Source organism: Pempheris klunzingeri, chromosome 7 (assembly GCF_042242105.1).
Source record: "Pempheris klunzingeri isolate RE-2024b chromosome 7, fPemKlu1.hap1, whole genome shotgun sequence".
Lineage (NCBI taxonomy): Eukaryota > Metazoa > Chordata > Actinopteri > Acropomatiformes > Pempheridae > Pempheris > Pempheris klunzingeri.
Window position 1 is genome coordinate 4449382 of NC_092018.1, and position 21715 is coordinate 4471096.

Genomic DNA, 21715 nt, shown 5'->3' on the forward strand with positions numbered 1-21715 from the left:
CTCCTTGTCCTTTTTTTTTTTTTTTTTTTTTTCACTAGAGAGTCACTGCTCAGCGGTGAGCAGACTCTCCCCCCTCCTTCTCCTCCACTGTCAGCCGGTTTTTTTGTTTTGACGTCACAAAACCCGCTTTTGCGAAACTGCTCCTTAGTTCTACTTCAATGGAGCTCTAACATCCACAGAAAATACAAAACAGCATCCAAATTGCATCAAGACACGTAAAAAACTACTAAACTACAATATGGCGTGGCTTTCAATTTGACCTTTTTAGGACGACCCAGTGCACCACACTGGAGGTGAGACAACAAGGCACTCGTCAGCTACCATGCGTAACTCACTCACCAACATGCCGTTCCAAACGGGCCTGGCAACTGTCCCGCAGGCTCTCTACCAGGTCTTTTGCACTGGCCTCGTCAATCCTTAATTGTAATTTTAATTCTTCAGCAGGATAAGAGTCGCATCTCCCGCAGGCGCTGGCTCTTTCCTCTGGTATACCTTTATTTTACTACCACACAAACTCCACACGCCGGAGGAGCCCCTCTTTAGGGTAATTTCCTTACTCTAATTCTTCAGCTGCATTGGGGTCGTCACAATCCCGCAGGCGCTGCCCCCGCTGCACTGGTATAGTTATTTAGTTCAGATCCCCACTCTTAGGTGGAGCCCCTCGCCGGGGGATTTTACTCTTTATTCTCTTTTCAGGCCTCTTCTTTATCTCTTTTTCTCTTTACTCTCGAGGTTTTTTCACTACTTTGGCTTAATGCCAGTTATATCACAACATTATTCCCACAGTAGGAAACATCACAGTCCAGCTTTTAAATTCAGCAATTTAGTTCTCTTTGCTTACCTCCAAACACTCACACTCTAAGGTATTTGCAACATTAAACTAAGCAGAATTTGGTTTATCACAACAGGTTTCTGCTTACCTTTGAGATGTGGGCCCGTGTGAGTTTCCAGAGGGTCGCAAGGAGATGTCCAGGCCCTGGATGGCGGGTCCGGGGACTCTGCCCGTCGTCCTTTTCCTCGAAATCACGTCGGGGTCACCAATTTGTCAGCGTGTTCGTTTTTTTGATGAAGGACAGGCAACTTCTCTCATTTGAGGTGTTTTATTTTCTGTGTGAATAAGTATTGATCTTGGCCAAGGACTCAGTCTGAGCTCTGAAAACCACAGTCAGCAAGCTGTTAGTCTGTAGCCAACAGGTCAAAGAGTGAGCCCCGAACCACATATGCAGTAACAGTATATACATTCCAGCATGAATACAATTATTTTTGATTGGTTGTCTAGTTGGGGAGTAACCGCGGTTTAGACTTGGCCCTCCCTTCGTTGGTGCACAGGCTGGTCCCAGCCTCTTGGCATCACGACCTTGATCCAGCAGCCGTAGACCTTTCCCTATCATGTAGGAGCTTCTTTACAATGGAGTCTTTCTGAGAGCATCCTCCCCTGCAGCTATCTCATCCTGCTGTTACAATGATAGCCTTCCACTAGCCTTGCCCTTGGAGCTTCCAGTATATGGTGTAAGAGGGAGTTTATGAGGTGTGTATTGTAGTGCATGTAAGCGTGCTTGTACTTTCTTGCCATATACATCCCACTTAATCATCATGTGTCTGGCCCTTCAGAACCTGGGGCCAGTGCTTGTTCCCCTCTTTAGTAACTATGGGGTATGGCTCTTCCCTGTGACGGTGCATTGCATTAATAAGTCTCTCCCTGCTGATTAACATGGTACATACATTGTCAGTAAGAACTGAGCTTCCAGTGTTAGCAACACAAATGATTCTAATGATTGGTTATATAGTGTTATTAGTTCACTCACAGGTCATGTAGTTAGTTCAAATAAAGGTCATACAGTTTGTGATAACGTTAATCAATACATTAATAGTGTTAATTCAAATCCAGTGTTCTGTAATTGGTTATATATGATGTTGTTAGTACTTACTCAGTTACATATATATTTAGCGCAGTTAGTACAAATTTGAGGCTCAGTATTGTATAATTGGCCTTTTAAAAGTAGTGATCAAAAGTAATAATAAAATTCCCCACACTTCCAAACTGTTCGGGCCGACAGGGACTGCACCAGGAGCGGTAAGCGGAAAGGAGGGGGTCCGTTCTGGTGAACAACAGGTGGAGCAGTCCTGCTCATGTTACTATCAAGGAGCGCGTCTGCAGCCCGGACAATTAACTGTTTGCTGTTGGTCTTCGTCCATATTATCTGCCACGGGAGTTTTCACATGTTGTCATGGTGACTGTTTACATTCCTCCTTCTGCCAACCCGACTTCGGCGTGTGACGTCATCCACTCCGTCATAGCCCGGGTACAGACTCTACACCAGAGTGCACCCACTGCTATCTCTGTCTACAACCATGTCACCAGCGTGAACTGTTCCACCAGAGGAGAGGACCCTGGACTCTGGACTCACCTGATTATTATTATTGTTATATAATACAGCTCCTCACTCGGAGTGTACATGTTGTTATATGTTATTATTAGTAGTAGTAGTAGTGGTATTATTTGTATCATTATTATTATTATCATTATTATTACTTTCGTGTTTGAAGTTTATTCTTATTCTTTTGGAGCTGTGTGTAACAAAAAGCAATTTCCCCCTGGGGATTATTCAAGTAATTCTGATTCTGATTCTGATTTACTTCACAATTAATCATCTTTATTAGCAGCCCTCTCCAACCCATGTGTTAATACTGTCTGTTGTGTTTAAGCCAGTAATGTAATAATAAATAGATAAGAGCTTACCTTTATGATTCATTTAGCAATCAAATGGTAAATGTTATGTCATTTGATTGATTGAATATGAAATAATATTGCTTAAAGAATTACAATAACTTGTATCTCACCCAAGTGGTATGCTGATTGTTATATTTCAATTTAAAAAACTATATTGTGTCATCTTAATAGACATTTATTATAAACAAATAAAAAACAGTGCAATAAGTGGGTGTTCATTATAATCAAAGAAATACAAGTTAACAATAAGTATATACACAACCAACCAATTAACAGGAACATAATGTAATGGAGCAGAATAGAATAAAAATAAAATAGAGGACAGATAAATAGAATATATATGATCCTGATTTTTCCTCTAGTGCCACCAGCTGGTCCTCATTTTCATTGTACTAGTGAAATATTTCTCCATCTACTGAATGGTTTGGCACAATATTTGGTACAGAGACATTCATGTCACCCTCAGCATGAATTGTAATAACTTCGGTCATCGTTTTTCACCCAGTTCCATGGTTTGTCCAGCACTTTAGCTTGTGAGCAAATACCTAATATTTGATATAATAATAATAATAATAATAATATATAAATAAAAGAGATGAATATCACATAAGAATATTGAGAGTGACTGCTCTGAAATGAATTAAAATCTGATTGGTTAAATCTTGGTAGCGATAAGCAACGCGATTGGCTGCACCGCCTCCGGCCGCCGTAGTGCTGTTTCTCCCAAATATTCTAAATAATATGATTTAAAGAAATAAAATATTTATGATTTTAGACGATAATGGTGAAAAATGAGGAACGCTTCACGAATTTGCGTGTCATCCTTGCGCAGGGGCCATGCTAATCTTCTCTGTATCGTTCCAATTTTAGTATATGTGTTAGTGAACTAACACAACAGTCTCCTGTCCCAGACCTCTATTTAAAGGCTTCACCATTGGAGCTTCCTCTCTCTCAGGGTTGGAGGTCACAGGGAGGGACGTGAGGACTGAGATAGTTTCTAATCAATACAACAAAACACTAGAAAGAAATGTTTGGCTGCTGTGCTGTTGGTTATTTATCTTCAATCAGACATGATGGCTCAGTGTGACCCGGTCTGGTTCAGTTTGAGATGTTTCGGGTTCAGTTTGGCCTCATGAGGGTTACAAAGGCATGATGGGAGATTTAGGCATGGCTGAAGTTACGTCAGATGATGGCGATTGGATGACTGAAGGCGCCAGAACAAAAGGCTGACTCAACGCCCCTCCTCCGACACTCCTCCTGGAGGGACTGTGACTCCCTCAGGGGTCGGTGGGGGCTGGTCAAAGTTCAGAGAGTGCTGGTAGAGACTCACTGTGAGAGACGGGGGAGAGTTTAAGGAAGGAGCGACATGAGAGGAGGAACTGGTCTGGTCTGGTTGGACTTACGTTTTTTAGGGTCCAGACTGATAGAGTCTCTCCAGGGTCTCCAGTCCCTGAAGCCAACTAGGCCAAGCTGCACCTCCTCAAACACACAGTGGAACCTGACTGCTTCCACAAAGTCAGGGTGCGCTGAGGAGTAGCGGGTGAAGGCGTCCAGTTAGTTCACACAGAGGTTAAAGCTGTCGTCCCTCTTTGATTCATTATTCATTATTATTATGTGTGTGTGAGACTCCACCTTGTTGGCCATCAGCGGGGACTGAGACCCTGTCCTCCCTCGCTCCTTCTGGTAGGAGGCCACCAGGTTGACGGCGTAGCCCACGTCGTTCTCCAGGAGCCAGTGGAAGGTCTTTCCCTGGTACCGTCCAAACTGGACCTTCCACAGGCTCAGGACGAGGGTGGCGTTGGTGAGGTCGCCACCCTCAGAGGTGACGTGGGCCCGGGCCTCCGCTTCCATCTCCCCAGGCGTTTTGGCCTTGTAAGGTGCCATGTGCTCGGGCGGCATCAGTGGATTTGAGGACGAGGGTCCCATTAGGAGCTCTTCTAAAAGTTGGATGTTCCATCTAGATGGAGAAAATGAACATCAGCAGTGCTTTAAGATAACGAACACAGATATGAAGTACTAATGATGATGAAGGAATGATACACAGTACTTACAGTCTTTACAGTCCAATCTGTAATATGACAGAGACACAGTGTCTGATTCATTTGAGCAGTTTAATAACAGAATCACAGATGTTCTGACATCTTTGTATGTTTGAAATGAACATAAGATAAACAAAGTGGTTGTTCTGATAAGAGAGAGAAAGGCCTCTTTCCTGCTGGCTGTAACATCACCAGGACCATCATGACAGAGGAGCTTAAACTGTGCAGACAGCATCATGTAGCGCTCACACACACATTACTCACTGTGTTAATGTTAGCAGCCCACAAGAGCTGAATAAAACGGTTTAAACAGCACGGACGTTAGCTGGTTAAGTAACAGCAATGATAAATAGCGAATATATAATCAATTCCAAACTATAAAACATATCAGGAGCTGAAAAGCTATAAGTTCATGTTATGTTGCTAAAAACAATCACTCAGACATGTGACTTTTTACACTATTTTACGTGAATATTTCATTAAAACCTACTAATATTTCACTCACTCACTGCTGTCGGTCAGACGGTAAATAACGTTAATCCAAAATGGCTGCCGTCGCTATAAATTGGAACAACCCGGCTCTCCTATTGGTCGGTGAAAAGTTGGATTCTCGGAATTGGAACAACGGAGCCATCTGATTGGCTGTGACGGGACCAGAGCTGTGGACGTCATTGGTCAAATCGCGGAAATCAGAACAATTAGAACATCGAACATCGGTTTCCGTGAAACCGATATGAACTATAAATAGTAACAAGCTGCCAAAATATCCGTTAGCAATCGCGGTTCGAGTCCCGTGTCCCCCAAAGACCTGCTCAGTCTAAGTGTTGCTGTCTACATGGTAATAGATCGATCTCCTCCAGAGTAACGCGACGTACAATAACGTATAAATGAACGTAACACTCATAAAACGTTAAAAAAATGTCCCAAATAACCCTTGCTAAAAATAATCCAGTTAAAATACTAAACATAGTTCACCGTGTCCATCTGTTACGTTGCCGTGACAAAGATGGCGTCATAAAACGTATATTTCCGGTCTTTGATTATGATTTGAAAGCTGTCTGTTGCCTAGCAACCAAAAAAACTTAACGTCTGATGTCGCTGAAGAAGGACACTGTCTGGTGGAAGAATTATTATTTATCAGTAAATGATTGTAGTTTTTGTTGCTGTGTGTTGTAATTAATGAAACCTTCCTGAGGTTTACAGTGATTTTAGTTCAAACCCACTGTAAACCTCACTGTAACCTCTTGGGGCTTATTGCTTTATTTGTTTTACTTTTTTGCTGGTAATATGTTTTTAAGACGGTCTCTCTCCAATACATGCTGGTGGAGAGAGCTCTTGTCATCTTTTTGCTGTGAAAGTACTACTTTAACTCTGCCGGGTGCAGGAAACATTTGGCCGTTGGTAGCCGTTGGTAGCCGTTTTGGCTACTCAAGTGATCAGCTGATCGCTCTGAAACCTGCTGGCATCTTGACCACGAGATCTTCACAAATTCCAGAAGAATTGTGGAGGAAAACACACCGAGGTTGCAGAGGAAAGAAGAACCAGCGGAGGAGAGAAACCAGAAGGAGACAACAGAGGCGTATGGAGGAAAAGAAACATAAACCCTGTCTCCCCATCGTTACTATGGGCAACGTGAGATCGCTGGTAAACAAGATGGAGGAGCTAACAGCGTTAGCCAGGAGTCAGATGGAGCACCGGGAGTGTAGTCTGGTGTGCTTTTTGGAGACATGGCTGCATCAGGACATTCCCGACGACAATGTTTTCATCGGTGGCTTCCAAACTGTTCGGGCCGACAGGGACTGCACCAGGAGCGGTAAGCGGAAAGGAGGGGGTCCGTTCTGGTGAACAACAGGTGGAGCAGTCCTGCTCATGTTGCTGTCGAGGGGCGCGTCTGCAGCCCGGACATTGAACTGTTTGCTGTTGGTCTTCGTCCATATTATCTGCCACGAGAGTTTTCACATGTTGTCATGGTGACTGTTTACATTCCTCCTTCTGCCAACCCGACTTCGGCGTGTGATGTCATCCACTCCGTCATAGCCCGGGTACAGACTCTACACCAGAGTGCACCCACTGCTATCTCTGTCTACAACCATGTCACCAACGTGAACTGTTCCACCAGAGGAGAGGACCCTGGACTCTGGACTCACCTGATTATTATTATTGTTATATAATACAGCTCCTCACTCGGAGTGTACATGTTGTTATATGTTATTATTATTAGTAGTAGTAGTGGTATTATTTGTATCATTATTATTATTATCATTATTATTACTTTCGTGTTTGAAGTTTATTCTTATTCTTTTGGAGCTGTGTGTAACAAAAAGCAATTTCCCCCTGGGGATTATTCAAGTAATTCTGATTCTGATTCTGATTTACTTCACAATTAATCATCTTTATTAGCAGCCCTCTCCAACCCATGTGTTAATACTGTCTGTTGTGTTTAAGCCAGTAATGTAATAATAAATAGATAAGAGCTTACCTTTATGATTCATTTAGCAATCAAATGGTAAATGTTATGTCATTTGATTGATTGAATATGAAATAATATTGCTTAAAGAATTACAATAACTTGTATCTCACCCAAGTGGTATGCTGACTGTTATATTTCAATTTAAAAAACTATATTGTGTCATCTTAATAGAAATTTATTATAAACAAATAAAAAACAGTGCAATAAGTGGGTGTTCATTATAATCAAAGAAATACAAGTTAACAATAAGTATATACACAACCAACCAATTAACAGGAACATAATGTAATGGAGCAGAATAGAATAAAAATAAAATAGAGGACAGATAAATAGAATATATATGATCCTGATTTTTCCTCTAGTGCCACCAGCTGGTCCTCATTTTCATTGTACTAGTGAAATATTTCTCCATCTACTGAATGGTTTGGCACAATATTTGGTACAGAGACATTCATGTCACCCTCAGCATGAATTGTAATAACTTCGGTCATCGTTTTTCACCCAGTTCCATGGTTTGTCCAGCACTTTAGCTTGTGAGCAAATACCTAATATTTGATATAATAATATAATAGGTGGGAGCATCTCTCTTTTTTTTGCCATAACCCCAGGCTTATGGCACATCTGTCATCGAAGCTCCTGCAGGTGTGGGAAGAACCACAGGAGCCACAGACTGGGAGGCAGGCAGGAGAGGTTGGGGCCCAGACTGAGGAGGTTGAGGCGTGTGCAGACACAGGCAGGAGAGGTCGAGGAGGTGGTTTAGACACCTGGAGAAATGGCTCCAAAGCCGGCAGGTTCAGTCTCTGTTTCAGCAGGACAATCTCTGCTGCGTTAAGGGACAGAACACGAGGATTTGCCACAGTGGCGTTTGTCCAGGACTAAAACCTTTTTGGGAAGAATTTAAGTGCAAACTTGGTTATAACTTTGTTCTTTTTTGGAAAATGCCAGGAGAAACTGTAAATAAAAGAGATGAATATCACATAAGAATATTGAGAGTGACTGCTCTGAAATGAATTAAAATCTGATTGGTTAAATCTTGGTAGCGATAAGCAACGCAATTGGCTGCACCGCCTCCGGCCGCCGTAGTGCTGTTTCTCCCAATGGTGAAAAATGAGGAACGCTTCACGAATTTGCGTGTCATCCTTGCGCAGGGGCCATGCTAATCTTCTCTGTATCGTTCCAATTTTAGTATATGTGTTAGTGAACTAACACAACAGCCTCCTGTCCCAGACCTCTATTTAAAGGCTTCACTATTGGAGCTTCCTCTCTCTCAGGGTTGGAGGTCACAGGGAGGGACGTGAGGACTGAGATAGTTTCTAATCAATACAACAAAACACTAGAAAGAAATTTTTGGCTGCTGTGCTGTTGGTTATTTATCTTCAATCAGACATGATGGCTCAGTGTGACCCGGTCTGGTTCAGTTTGAGATGGTTCAGGTTCAGTTTGGCCTCATGAGGGTTACAAAGGCATGATGGGAGATTTAGGCATGGCTGAAGTTACGTCAGACGATGGCGATTGGATGACTAAAGGCGCCAAAACAAAAGGCTGACTCAACGCCCCTCCTCCGACACTCGTCCTGGAGGGACTGTGACTCCCTCAGGAGTCGGTGGGGGTTGGTCAAAGTTCAGAGAGTGCTGGTAGAGACTCACTGTGAGAGACGGGGGAGAGTTTAAGGAAGGAGCGACATGAGAGAAGGAACTGGTCTTTCCCTGGTACCGTCCAAACTGGACCTTCCACCGGCTCAGGACGAGGGTGGCGTTGGTGAGGTCGCCACCCTCAGAGGTGACGTGGGCCCGGGCCTCCGCTTCCATCTCCTCAGGCGTTTTGACCTTGTAAGGTGCCAAGTGCTCGGGCGGCATCAGTGGCCTTTAGGACGAGGGTCCCATTAGGAGCTCTTCTAAAAGTTGGATTCTTCATCTAGATGGAGAAAATGAACATCAGCAGTGCTTTAAGATAACAAACACAGATATGAAGTACTAATGATGATGAAGGAATGATACACAGTACTTACAGTCTTTACAGTCCAATCTGTAATATGACAGAGACACAGTGTCTGATTCATTTCAGCAGTTTAATAACAGAATCACAGATGTTCTGACATCTTTGTATGTTTGAAATGAACATAAGATAAACAAAGTGGTTGTTCTGATAAGAGAGAGAAAGGCCTCTTTCCTGCTGGCTGTAACATCACCAGGACCATCATGACAGAGGAGCTTAAACTGTGCAGACAGCATCATGTAGCGCTCACACACACATTACTCACTGTGTTAATGTTAGCAGCCCACAAGAGCTGAATAAAACGGTTTAAACAGCACGGACGTTAGCTGGTTAAGTAACAGCAATGATAAATAGCGAATATATAATCAATTCCAAACTACAACCACTCAGACACGTGACTTTTTACACTATTTTACGTGAATATTTCATTAAAACCTACTAATATTTCACTCACTCACTGCTGTCGGTCAGGCGGTAAATAACGTTAATCCAAAATGGCTGCCGTCGCTGGAACAACCCGGTTCTCCTATTGGTCGGTGAAAAGTTGTTCTTTGGTTCTGTCCAGGACTAAAACCTATTTGGGAAGAATTTAAGTCCATACTTGTTATAATTTATTTATTTATTTTTTGGAAAATGCCAGGAGAAACTGTAAACAAAAGAGATGAATATCACATAAGAATATTGAGAGAATTCATTAAAATCTGATTGGTCAAATCTTGGCAGGGGGCCGCATGTGATTGGTTAAATCTTGGTAGCGATAAGCAACGCGATTGGCTGCACCGCCTCCGGCCGCCGTAGTGCTGTTTCTCCCAAATATTCTAAATAATATGATTTAAAGAAATAAAATATTTATGATTTTAGACGCTAATGGTGAAAAATGAGGAACGCTTCACGAATTTGCGTGTCATCCTTGCGCAGGGGCCATGCTAATCTTCTCTGTATCGTTCCAATTTTAGTATATGTGTTAGTGAACTAACACAACAGTCTCCTGTCCCAGACCTCTATTTAAAGGTTTCACCATTGGAGCTTCCTCTCTCTCAGGGTTGGAGGTCACAGGGAGGGACGTGAGGACTGAGATAGTTTCTAATCAATACAACAAAACACTAGAAAGAAATGTTTGGCTGCTGTGCTGTTGGTTATTTATCTTCAATCAGACATGATGGCTCAGTGTGACCCGGTCTGGTTCAGTTTGAGGTGGTTCAGGTTCAGTTTGGCCTCATGAGGGTTACAAAGGCATCATGGCAGATTTAGGCATGGCTGAAGTTACGTCAGACGATGGCGATTGGATGACTAAAGGCGCCAAAACAAAAGGCTGACTCAACGCCCCTCCTCCGACACTCGTCCTGGAGGGACTGTGACTCCCTCAGGAGTCGGTGGGGGTTGGTCAAAGTTCAGAGAGTGCTGGTAGAGACTCACTGTGAGAGACAGGGGAGAGTTTAAGGAAGGAGCAACATGAGAGAAGGAACTGGTCTGGTCTGGTTGGACTTACGTTTTTTAGGGTCCAGACTGATAGAGTCTCTCCAGGGTCTCCAGTCCCTGAAGCCAACTAGGCCAAGCTGCACCTCCTCAAACACAGAGTGGAACCTGACTGCCTCCACAAAGTCAGGGTGCGCTGAGGAGTAGCGGGTGAAGGCGTCCAGTTAGTTCACACAGAGGTTAAAGCTGTCGTCCCTCTTTGATTCATTATTCATTATTATTATGTGTGTGTGAGACTCCACCTTGTTGGCCATCAGCGGGGACTGAGACCCTGTCCTCCCTCGCTCCTTCTGGTAGGAGGCCACCAGGTTGACAGCGTAGCCCACGTCGTTCTCCAGGAGCCAGTGGAAGGTCTTTCCCTGGTACCGTCCAAACTGGACCTTCCACCGGCTCAGGACGAGGGTGGCGTTGGTGAGGTCGCCACCCTCAGAGGTGACGTGGGCCCGGGCCTCCGCTTCCATCTCCCCAGGCGTTTTGGCCTTGTAAGGTGCCAAGTGCTCGGGCGCCATCAGTGGATTTGAGGACGAGGGTCCCATTAGGAGCTCTTCTAAAAGTTGGATGTTCCACCTAGATGGAGAAAATGAACATCAGCAGTGCTTTAAGATAACAAACACAGATATGAAGTACTAATGATGATGAAGGAATGATACACAGTACTTACAGTCTTTACAGTCCAATCTGTAATATGACAGAGACACAGTGTCTGATTCATTTCAGCAGTTTAATAACAGAATCACAGATGTTCTGACATCTTTGTATGTTTGAAATGAACATAAGATAAACAAAGTGGTTGTTCTGATAAGAGAGAGAAAGGCCTCTTTCCTGCTGGCTGTAACATCACCAGGACCATCATGACAGAGGAGCTTAAACTGTGCAGACAGCATCATGTAGCGCTCACACACACATTACTCACAGTGTTAATGTTAGCAGCCCACAAGAGCTGAATAAAACGGTTTAAACAGCACGGACGTTAGCTGGTTAAGTAACAGCAATGATAAATAGCGAATATATAATCAATTCCAAACTACAACCACTCAGACACGTGACTTTTTACACTATTTTACGTGAATATTTCATTAAAACCTACTAATATTTCACTCACTCACTGCTGTCGGTCAGGCGGTAAATAACGTTAATCCAAAATGGCTGCCGTCGCTGGAACAACCCGGTTCTCCTATTGGTCGGTGAAAAGTTGTTCTTTGGTTCTGTCCAGGACTAAAACCTATTTGGGAAGAATTTAAGTCCATACTTGTTATAATTTATTTATTTATTTTTTGGAAAATGCCAGGAGAAACTGTAAACAAAAGAGATGAATATCACATAAGAATATTGAGAGAATTCATTAAAATCTGATTGGTCAAATCTTGGCAGGGGGCCGCATGTGATTGGTTAAATCTTGGTAGCGATAAGCAACGCGATTGGCTGCACCGCCTCCGGCCGCCGTAGTGCTGTTTCTCCCAAATATTCTAAATAATATGATTTAAAGAAATAAAATATTTATGATTTTAGACGCTAATGGTGAAAAATGAGGAACGCTTCACGAATTTGCGTGTCATCCTTGCGCAGGGGCCATGCTAATCTTCTCTGTATCGTTCCAATTTTAGTATATGTGTTAGTGAACTAACACAACAGTCTCCTGTCCCAGACCTCTATTTAAAGGTTTCACCATTGGAGCTTCCTCTCTCTCAGGGTTGGAGGTCACAGGGAGGGACGTGAGGACTGAGATAGTTTCTAATCAATACAACAAAACACTAGAAAGAAATGTTTGGCTGCTGTGCTGTTGGTTATTTATCTTCAATCAGACATGATGGCTCAGTGTGACCCGGTCTGGTTCAGTTTGAGGTGGTTCAGGTTCAGTTTGGCCTCATGAGGGTTACAAAGGCATCATGGCAGATTTAGGCATGGCTGAAGTTACGTCAGACGATGGCGATTGGATGACTAAAGGCGCCAAAACAAAAGGCTGACTCAACGCCCCTCCTCCGACACTCGTCCTGGAGGGACTGTGACTCCCTCAGGAGTCGGTGGGGGTTGGTCAAAGTTCAGAGAGTGCTGGTAGAGACTCACTGTGAGAGACAGGGGAGAGTTTAAGGAAGGAGCAACATGAGAGAAGGAACTGGTCTGGTCTGGTTGGACTTACGTTTTTTAGGGTCCAGACTGATAGAGTCTCTCCAGGGTCTCCAGTCCCTGAAGCCAACTAGGCCAAGCTGCACCTCCTCAAACACAGAGTGGAACCTGACTGCTTCCACAAAGTCAGGGTGCGCTGAGGAGTAGCGGGTGAAGGCGTCCAGTTAGTTCACACAGAGGTTAAAGCTGTCGTCCCTCTTTGATTCATTATTCATTATTATTATGTGTGTGTGAGACTCCACCTTGTTGGCCATCAGCGGGGACTGAGACCCTGTCCTCCCTCGCTCCTTCTGGTAGGAGGCCACCAGGTTGACAGCGTAGCCCACGTCGTTCTCCAGGAGCCAGTGGAAGGTCTTTCCCTGGTACCGTCCAAACTGGACCTTCCACCGGCTCAGGACGAGGGTGGCGTTGGTGAGGTCGCCACCCTCAGAGGTGACGTGGGCCCGGGCCTCCGCTTCCATCTCCCCAGGCGTTTTGGCCTTGTAAGGTGCCAAGTGCTCGGGCGCCATCAGTGGATTTGAGGACGAGGGTCCCATTAGGAGCTCTTCTAAAAGTTGGATGTTCCACCTAGATGGAGAAAATGAACATCAGCAGTGCTTTAAGATAACAAACACAGATATGAAGTACTAATGATGATGAAGGAATGATACACAGTACTTACAGTCTTTACAGTCCAATCTGTAATATGACAGAGACACAGTGTCTGATTCATTTCAGCAGTTTAATAACAGAATCACAGATGTTCTGACATCTTTGTATGTTTGAAATGAACATAAGATAAACAAAGTGGTTGTTCTGATAAGAGAGAGAAAGGCCTCTTTCCTGCTGGCTGTAACATCACCAGGACCATCATGACAGAGGAGCTTAAACTGTGCAGACAGCATCATGTAGCGCTCACACACACATTACTCACTGTGTTAATGTTAGCAGCCCACAAGAGCTGAATAAAACGGTTTAAACAGCACGGACGTTAGCTGGTTAAGTAACAGCAATGATAAATAGCGAATATATAATCAATTCCAAACTACAACCACTCAGACACGTGACTTTTTACACTATTTTACGTGAATATTTCACTAATATTTCACTCACTCACTGCTGTCGGTCAGACGGTAAATAACGTTAATCCAAAATGGCTGCCGTCGCTGGAAATTGGAACAAACCGGTTCTCCTATTGGTCGGTGAAAAGTTGTTCTTTGGTGCTGTCCAGGACTAAAACCTTTTTGGGAAGAATTTAAGTCCATACTTGTTATAATTTAATTATTTATTTTTTGGAAAATGCCAGGAGAAACTGTAAACAAAAGAGATGAATATCACATAAGAATATTGAGAGAATTCATTAAAATCTGATTGGTCAAATCTTGGCAGGGGGCCGCATGTGATTGGTTGAACCTTGGTAGCGATAAGCAACGCGATTGGCTGCACCGCCTCCGGCCGCCGTAGTGCTGTTTCTCCCAAATATTATAAATAATATGATTTAAAGAAATAAAATATTTAGGGTTTCAGACGATAATGGTGAAAAATGAGGAACGCTTCACGAATTTGCGTTTGATTCTCTGTTCCAGTTGTTCCGGTTCCTGTCCAATCAGGTGGCTTCGTTGTTCCAATTTCGAGAATCCAACTGTTGCGCCGACCAATGGGAGAGCTGGGTTGTTCCAATTCCTGACGCAAGACCCGCCGCCTTGACCGTCAGTCTGACAGCGCCGAGAGGGTAAGTGAAACATTAGTACGAGATTTTCACGAAATATTCACGTGAAATAGTGTAAAAACTCATGTGTTTCTGTGACGTTCAGGCAGAAAGAGATAACTGGGGGCTTTTTACGGCGTTTGACTTTCCGAGCGCTCGTTTTTAGCAACTTAACGTCGACTTCTAGCCGAAGTTTTTCGGCTCCAAACATGTCAAATTTACTTTTATAGTTTGGAATTGATTATATATTCGCTATTTATCATTGCTGTTACCTAACCAGCCAACGTCCGTGCTGTTTAAACCGTTTTATTCGACTCTTTTGGGCTGCTAAGGTTAGTAACACCGTTACACAGTGTGTAATGTGCTATCGATGCTATCGGCACGTGTTAAGCTGCTCTGTCATGATGACATCACGGAAATCAGAGCTGCAGACGGCTGCTAGTTGAGATGTTTCTGCTGGTGCTTTATCAGAACAACCACTTTGTTAATCTTATTTCAAATAGACAGTATACGACAGAACTGTTATTCTGTTATTAAACTGCTCAAATGAATGTTTGTATTCCTGTTTGGTGTCCATGACTTAAAGATCTGACGCTGTGTTGTATCTGTGATATTACAGATTGGACTGTAAAGACTGTAAGTACTGTGTATCATTCCTTCATCATCATTAGTACTTCATATCTGTGTTTGTTATCTTAAAGCACTGCTGATGTTCATTTTCTCCATCTAGATGGAGAATCCAGCAGCAGCACCACCTGAGCAGGGGGCTGGTGAACCCACAGATGATGAGCTGCTGGAGGAAAAACTGAAGCATGACCGCCCCTCAAAACCTCCAGCAGCTCCCGTCGTGGTCCAGCCTCCAGCTTCCCGCTCACCAGCACAGCCGCCGCCTGCAGCCACCCGCCAGGAGGAGATGTCCACCCCAGCTGTCCTCCCTCCCCCAGCACCTGCTGACAGTGCTGCGGTAAGTCTGTCTGTCAAACAGTAAAGTTTTTGGGCCTCAGATGCCCCTGACACTCTCACACTTAAAGTGAGGTCCTCAGACAGTAAAGTTCTATGTATGTGCCTTTGTTTTCTCTCCAGTTGCTGCCAAAGTCCTGGCGGGCAGCGCTCACTGAGGAGCAGCAGCAGTGGATCGGCCGGGTGCTGTTTTGCACTGACAGCAGGGGGAGGCCTCGGCTCGTCAGCGAGCTGAACCTCTGGTGGTACCCCCCCCAGCCCCGGCCGATCTACCACCAGCCTCCCGCGTCCCCCAACCCCTTCTTCGATTGTCGGCTGTTCCTGTGGATGCCACACAGGATCTGGCAGCTACAGCTGACATGCCCCCAGCCTTTGTGCACTGGGTCCTTGACAAAGGCTGGGCTGTACAGGACCATCCGGAGGGTCCTGTGCAGCGAAGGCTGGTACCTCATGGCCACTGAGTACCTGGAGTGCCGTCAATGTAACAAGAAGGTCGCAGGGTGGTCACAGGGTATCATCAGGCAGCTTTCCCCCACCTACAGCTGCCAGTTTCCAGCTGTACTTACGTACAAGTAAGAGAAAATTATAATTAATGTGTATATATTTTACGTGTGTGTGTTTGTGTGGTGACAAATGTGTACGTGATGTCTGTGTTGCAGGCTGTCCTGTGACCTGAGTGTGATTGCGCTGCTGAGGTCTTGCACTCTGGGCAACAGTGCCAACCAGCTGTGCAACACCCTGCGGGAGCAGCACTCGGACACCTGGTTGCGGAAAGCGATCCATTACCTCGGCGTGTGCGAGCAGTTCCTGGCCTCGTCCACCATGAGGGGGCAGTTTCCACCACCGCCCCAGATGCTCCCTCTGCCGTCACCCGTCTGGCTGCTGACGGTCTACGGATATGACGTCCTGACGCGGCTGGACGAGTACAAGGCCAGGATCACGTCCACCTTCGGATCCATCTTGAAGATGGATTCCACCAAGAAGGTGAGTAAAATTACTATTTAATATCTTCTCACAGTTGCTTTGGCACCACAGCTCTGTCTGTCTGTGCGTGTGCTCAAGTTAACATTTATCATCTGTCTCTGTCCAGGTGACCAAGAAGCTCGCAGGCACCGCCTACGACACGGCTGCCTGGGCTACTAACATCGGCAATGAGAACGGGCAGGTCCTGGTGAGCGTCCTCACCTGCTCCGAGGGCTTTGAGGGCCTGTCCGCAATGGCGGCCGGACTGATGAGGCGGTACCGACTCGCCGGGGTACCCCCCCCCCAGCTGATCTACGTGGACCGGGACTGCTGCAGCACAGGAGGCGTGTCAAAGACAGCTGCTTTATTTCAGGTGTGAAACTGAGATTTTAAATGCTAATGCTGATAACAGTATAATTGATATGAATTATTTTATGTTGCCACAAACTAAAGCTGAGGTATATTCAGAGTTTGTACGTCGTAATAAAAACTGTATTTACAATATTAAAATGTTTTAAAATCAAATCAAATTGAGAAATAAGACAAATTATATTTCTCCATCACAGGAGTGGGGGCAGCTTGTGGTTCGTCTGGACATATGGCACCTGATGCGACGCTTCGCATCAGGTGTCACCACCGAGAGCCACAAGCTGTACCCTGCCTTCATGAGGCAGCTGTCTCACTGCATCTTTGAGGTGGACCCCGGAGATGCCTGCCGTCTTCGTGAAGCTAAGCGGTCCCAGCTGGAGGGGCAGCACGGGATGGTCGACCTGACTGACGCCGAGGTCATCAGGAGGATCTCCAGGGAGGAGTGGCGGCTCCACTGTCGGCGGAGGACACGTGGGGCTGTGGACTCAACGGTGCTCATCCAGGAGCTCCTCCACACCTTCGGCGGCCCGGCAGGACACGACAGCATGGGCATCCCGTTGCTAGATGCTCTCCGCATCCAGAATATATGGAGCACGCAGAGGCGCCACCTCAACTGCATTCAGGACCCGCCGGGCGTGCAGCTGTACACCCAGACTGGCAGGCTGACAAAGGGCGGGGTCAGTCTGCCAGTTTATCGCTGCGCGAGGGGCTCCACGTCCCTGGAGTCCTTCCACCTCCACCTAAACCGGTTCATCCCAGGTATTTGCATGCGTCTCACAGCTTGTGAAAAGACACGTCGTGTCTTCACATATGGTGCAAAAGTAAATTCATTTCTGATGTAAAACCTGCTTCAACAATTTCCTCCGGGATAAATAAATTAAAGGTCTTATTCTTATTCTTCCTCAGGGTCGCAAGCCAGTGCGAAATACTTCCAGGCGTTCCTGATCGATGGACTGGTGAGGTGGAACGAGGACCGCGCAGCAGCAGCTGCAGCTGAATCACCGGCTTCAGCTGAGGGACAGACGGCGCCTCTGCGCTCCTACAGTGGCCACCTCAAGCACGTCCTTAACCAGAAGAGCCAAAGGGTGCTTGGCCTTCAGATGGTTAAGGACTTCACCAAGCCTGCTGAGTACACGGGTATGTGATGTGAAAACTTCACTCTTTTTTTCCCTCAACTATGAGGAAAAGGAGCATTTGCCAGATCCTCTGCTTTGTCTTTTCACTGTGTGACAGGGGAGCTCATCGGGGTGGAGTACCTGTACCAGCAAACAGGCAGAGTGCTTGAGGATTTCAGCTTGGACCCCGACGCTCCGGACGAGGCTGCTGCCGTAGAGTCCGTGGAGGACGCTGATGAGGGTATCGAGGAGGATGTCGAGGACCCCACCGTCTTTGATCCCGATACCCCATCCACCACCACAGCAGCCCGGTCAGGTGATCCAGCTGACGCACCCCGGTCTGAGCCATGCAGTCCGGCCGCCCCAGACCAAGACGCCCCTACCAAGGCCCCTGAGGATCAGGCTCCTGCTCCCCAGCCCTCTTCCTCAGACTCTGAGGTCATAAACACTAAACTACTACTACTAGTAGTAATAATGAGGACAGTGGAGACATTATAACACTTAATGGCTATCTGCTCACAGCAGTACTCTTGCATTCCTCAGGAGGAGATACTGGGTCCCGACAGTCGGCCAGGATACCAGCATGTCCTGAAGCTGGCCACGGCCCTGCTGGAAGCACGGAGCATTCGGGGGCTTTCTGAGAGGAGGGTAGATCGACTCATCGCTCTCTGGAATCGCCTGCCAGAGAGCGACAAACAGCGAGTTGTCTACCCTCCCAGACACCGGGAGAGGCAGCCAAAGGGGAAGGACACCTCCTGTCCTGGAAAGGAGAGTCTCCAACGGTGAGACTCAGTTCTAATATTGCCATTTCCTCTGAATGAAGCTGCCGTATATTGATCCACTCTGTCCCCTCCGTGGCTGTCCTTCAGCTTCCTTCTCGGACAGATCTCGGGACCTGCAAGGTGGCCCAGCACCAGTCGCCTGGTGGAGGCCATCTGCAGCCAGCTCTGCCGCCTCCACCCCGTGGCCACGCAGTCCAGAGGGGTCACCAAGTCTCGGTTGTCCCTAATCCTCATGGACTACATGGCCATCAGAGACGCAGTGCTGGCCAGCCAGAGGTTGATGGCTGAGACCGACATTCAGCTTTTTGAGCTCAACCAGAGGACCCTGTCCCAGTGGTAAGAGTTCAGCATGAAGCTGTGCTGATGTGTGGGCAGCTCAACTGTGATTTATCCTGCCATGACAGCTAAAGAGCCTAAAAACAGCCTGTTTGTGTTCCAGGTTTTCTCTGCGGCAAAAACAGGCCTGGAGGGCTGTGCTGCTGCAGGGAACTGGCATGGTCCCTGCAGCAGCAGTTGCCACCGAGCCTCTCCCTCCAGCTAAAGGGCTGTCCTCAGTTCAGGTGGGACAGGGGCAGCCCTTTCAGTTCCACGTCCCTGAGAACCAGCCAGGGCCCTCTCACTGTGGTCCTCCTCCTCCTGCTGCTGCTGCTCCTCCTCCTCCTCCTCCTCCTCCTCCTCCTCTCCCGGATTCGGGCTTGGCTCCTGCCCCTGCTGCTCTGCTGTCTCCTCCTCCTGCTCCACGCCGGATACCACGCACAACAGCTTTCAGGAAGAGGAAGGCGGCTGAGGGAGCAAAGTCCAGGGAGCAAAGTCCGCCGGCCTGTGGTGCAGTACATGTGCAGCAAGTGTGGCCAGCCCAAAACACAAGAGACTGGTCACACTCGCATAGCAGGTGTGGCGTACTGTGCCACTACCGGTGGAAAAACAGTTCAAGAGTGGAAGGAGGAAATGTTGAGGAGAGCGGCAGGCGACGGGCAGGGGGAGAGTGAAGGAGGACATTTTTAGGGCCTGAGCACCGAGTGTTTGTATGAATTCATATAAATGACATGTAAAAGCCATTGCTTTACAGGATTTGAGTTCGTTTTTGAAAAGTTATTAAAGGTCTCTACAAAACTTTAACGGTTTGGTCGTGGCTAGCTGTCAATCTTCAGTGTCTCGCCATGACTCGCAGTCAAACAGGAAGTTGTTAATAACTTCACTGTACATGATCCAATCAGCACCAAACTTGACATGTCTGATGAGAGTCCCGCTCTGAAGACGTCTACATGTCAATAATTGAATTGAATAATTGCAACTGCTCTTACTGGATTATTATTCGTTTATTATCATTTATCATCATCACCACTACATCTAACCATTATCACAATGAAAGTAATGAAATAAGTCATTATTAATTACCTGTCAACATCATTCCCAGTGCTGAAACACTCTCCAGCCTGTTGGAAGAGGGCACACACGTTCAGTTCAGCATCCCTGCAGTAGTACCCCCCCCCCCGCTTTCTCAGAGAACAATGGGCAACGACGTCACCATTGGAGCTTCCTCTCTCTCAGGGTTGGAGGTCACAGGGAGGGTCGTGAGGACTGAGATAGTTTCTAATCAATACAACAAATCACTAGAAAGAAATGTTTGGCTGCTGTGCTGTTGGTTATTTATCTTTAATCAGACATGATGGCTCAGTGTGACCCGGTCTGGTTCAGTCTGAGGTGGTTCAGGTTCAGTTTGGCCTCATGAGGGTTACAAAGGCATCATGGGAGATTTAGGCATGGCTGAAGTTACGTCAGACGACGGTCTGCAGGTGTGGGAAGAACCACAGGAGCCACAGACTGGGAGGCAGGCAGGAGAGGCTGGGGCCCAGACTGAGGAGGTTGAGGCGTGTGCAGACACAGGCAGGAGAGGTCGAGGAGGTGGTTTAGACACCTGGAGAAATGGCTCCAAAGCCGGCAGCTTCAGTCTCTGTTTCAGCAGGACAATCTCTGCTGCGTTAAGGGACAGAACACGAGGATTTGCCACAGTGGCGTTTGGCATACAGAGTCTACAAGTAATGATGTAATTGAATGCAGCATTATCAGTCTTGCTCAACAAAACATACACGCTTAGCTCTTGGTGATTAAACCAAACAGGGCCTTGGCAATCCAGCGCTGGTCAGGCTCTAGCAGAGCAGGGATCCAACAGCAGGCAGGCAAATTCTGCTCCCTATTAAAACAATGAGATAATGAAGGAATGAATGAACATATATAAACTGTATATAGATATAAAAACCACAGCCTCTTAATCATGAAGAGAACACACATGGAAAATTCAGATGTGCTAACACTGGTTTAGCAGATTAACCATTTCTCAAGACAGTGTTGTGACAGAACATCTGCCCATGTTAGTCATATTCTTTGGTGCTGTCTAGGACTAAAACCTTTTGGGAAGAATTTAAGTCCATACTTGTTATAATTTTTTTTTTTTTTTTGGAAAATGCCAGGAGAAACTGTAAACAAAAGAGATGAATATCACATAAGAATATTGAGAGTGACTGCTCTAAAATGAATTAAAATCTGATTGGTTAAATCTTGGTAGCGATAAGCAACGCGATTGGCTGCACCGCCTCCGGCCGCCGTAGTGCTGTTTCTCCCAAATATTCTAAATAATATGATTTAAAGAAATAAAATATTTATGATTTTAGACGCTAATGATGAAAAATGAGGAACGCTTCACGAATTTGCGTGTCATCCTTGCGCAGGGGCCATGCTAATCTTCTCTGTATCGTTCCAATTTTAGTATATGTGTTAGTGAACTAACACAACAGTCTCCTGTCCCAGACCTCTATTTAAAGGTTTCACCATTGGAGCTTCCTCTCTCTCAGGGTTGGAGGTCACAGGGAGGGACGTGAGGACTGAGATAGTTTCTAATCAATACAACAAAACACTAGAAAGAAATGTTTGGCTGCTGTGCTGTTGGTTATTTATCTTTAATCAGACATGATGGCTCAGTGTGACCCGGTCTGGTTCAGTTTGA

The 21715-nt window shown here is 45.9% G+C and overlaps 5 non-coding genes across 5 annotated transcripts; all 5 read right to left on the minus strand.

Annotated features, from left to right (window-relative positions):
• Positions 1-3518: 3518 nt before the first annotated feature.
• Positions 3519-3624, minus strand: LOC139204549 (U6 spliceosomal RNA). Its single transcript, XR_011584435.1, has one exon. It is a non-coding gene; the product is annotated as a U6 spliceosomal RNA (small nuclear RNA).
• A 4719-nt stretch (positions 3625-8343) lies between these two features.
• On the minus strand, positions 8344-8449 carry LOC139204551 (U6 spliceosomal RNA). Its single transcript, XR_011584436.1, has one exon. It is a non-coding gene; the product is annotated as a U6 spliceosomal RNA (small nuclear RNA).
• A 1659-nt stretch (positions 8450-10108) lies between these two features.
• Positions 10109-10214, minus strand: LOC139204552 (U6 spliceosomal RNA). The gene has a single exon (XR_011584437.1). It is a non-coding gene; the product is annotated as a U6 spliceosomal RNA (small nuclear RNA).
• Positions 10215-12232: 2018 nt separating this feature from the next.
• LOC139204553 (U6 spliceosomal RNA) lies at positions 12233-12338 on the minus strand. Its single transcript, XR_011584438.1, has one exon. It is a non-coding gene; the product is annotated as a U6 spliceosomal RNA (small nuclear RNA).
• Positions 12339-21395: 9057 nt separating this feature from the next.
• Positions 21396-21501, minus strand: LOC139204543 (U6 spliceosomal RNA). Its single transcript, XR_011584429.1, has one exon. It is a non-coding gene; the product is annotated as a U6 spliceosomal RNA (small nuclear RNA).
• Between the last annotated feature and the right edge of the window lie 214 nt (positions 21502-21715).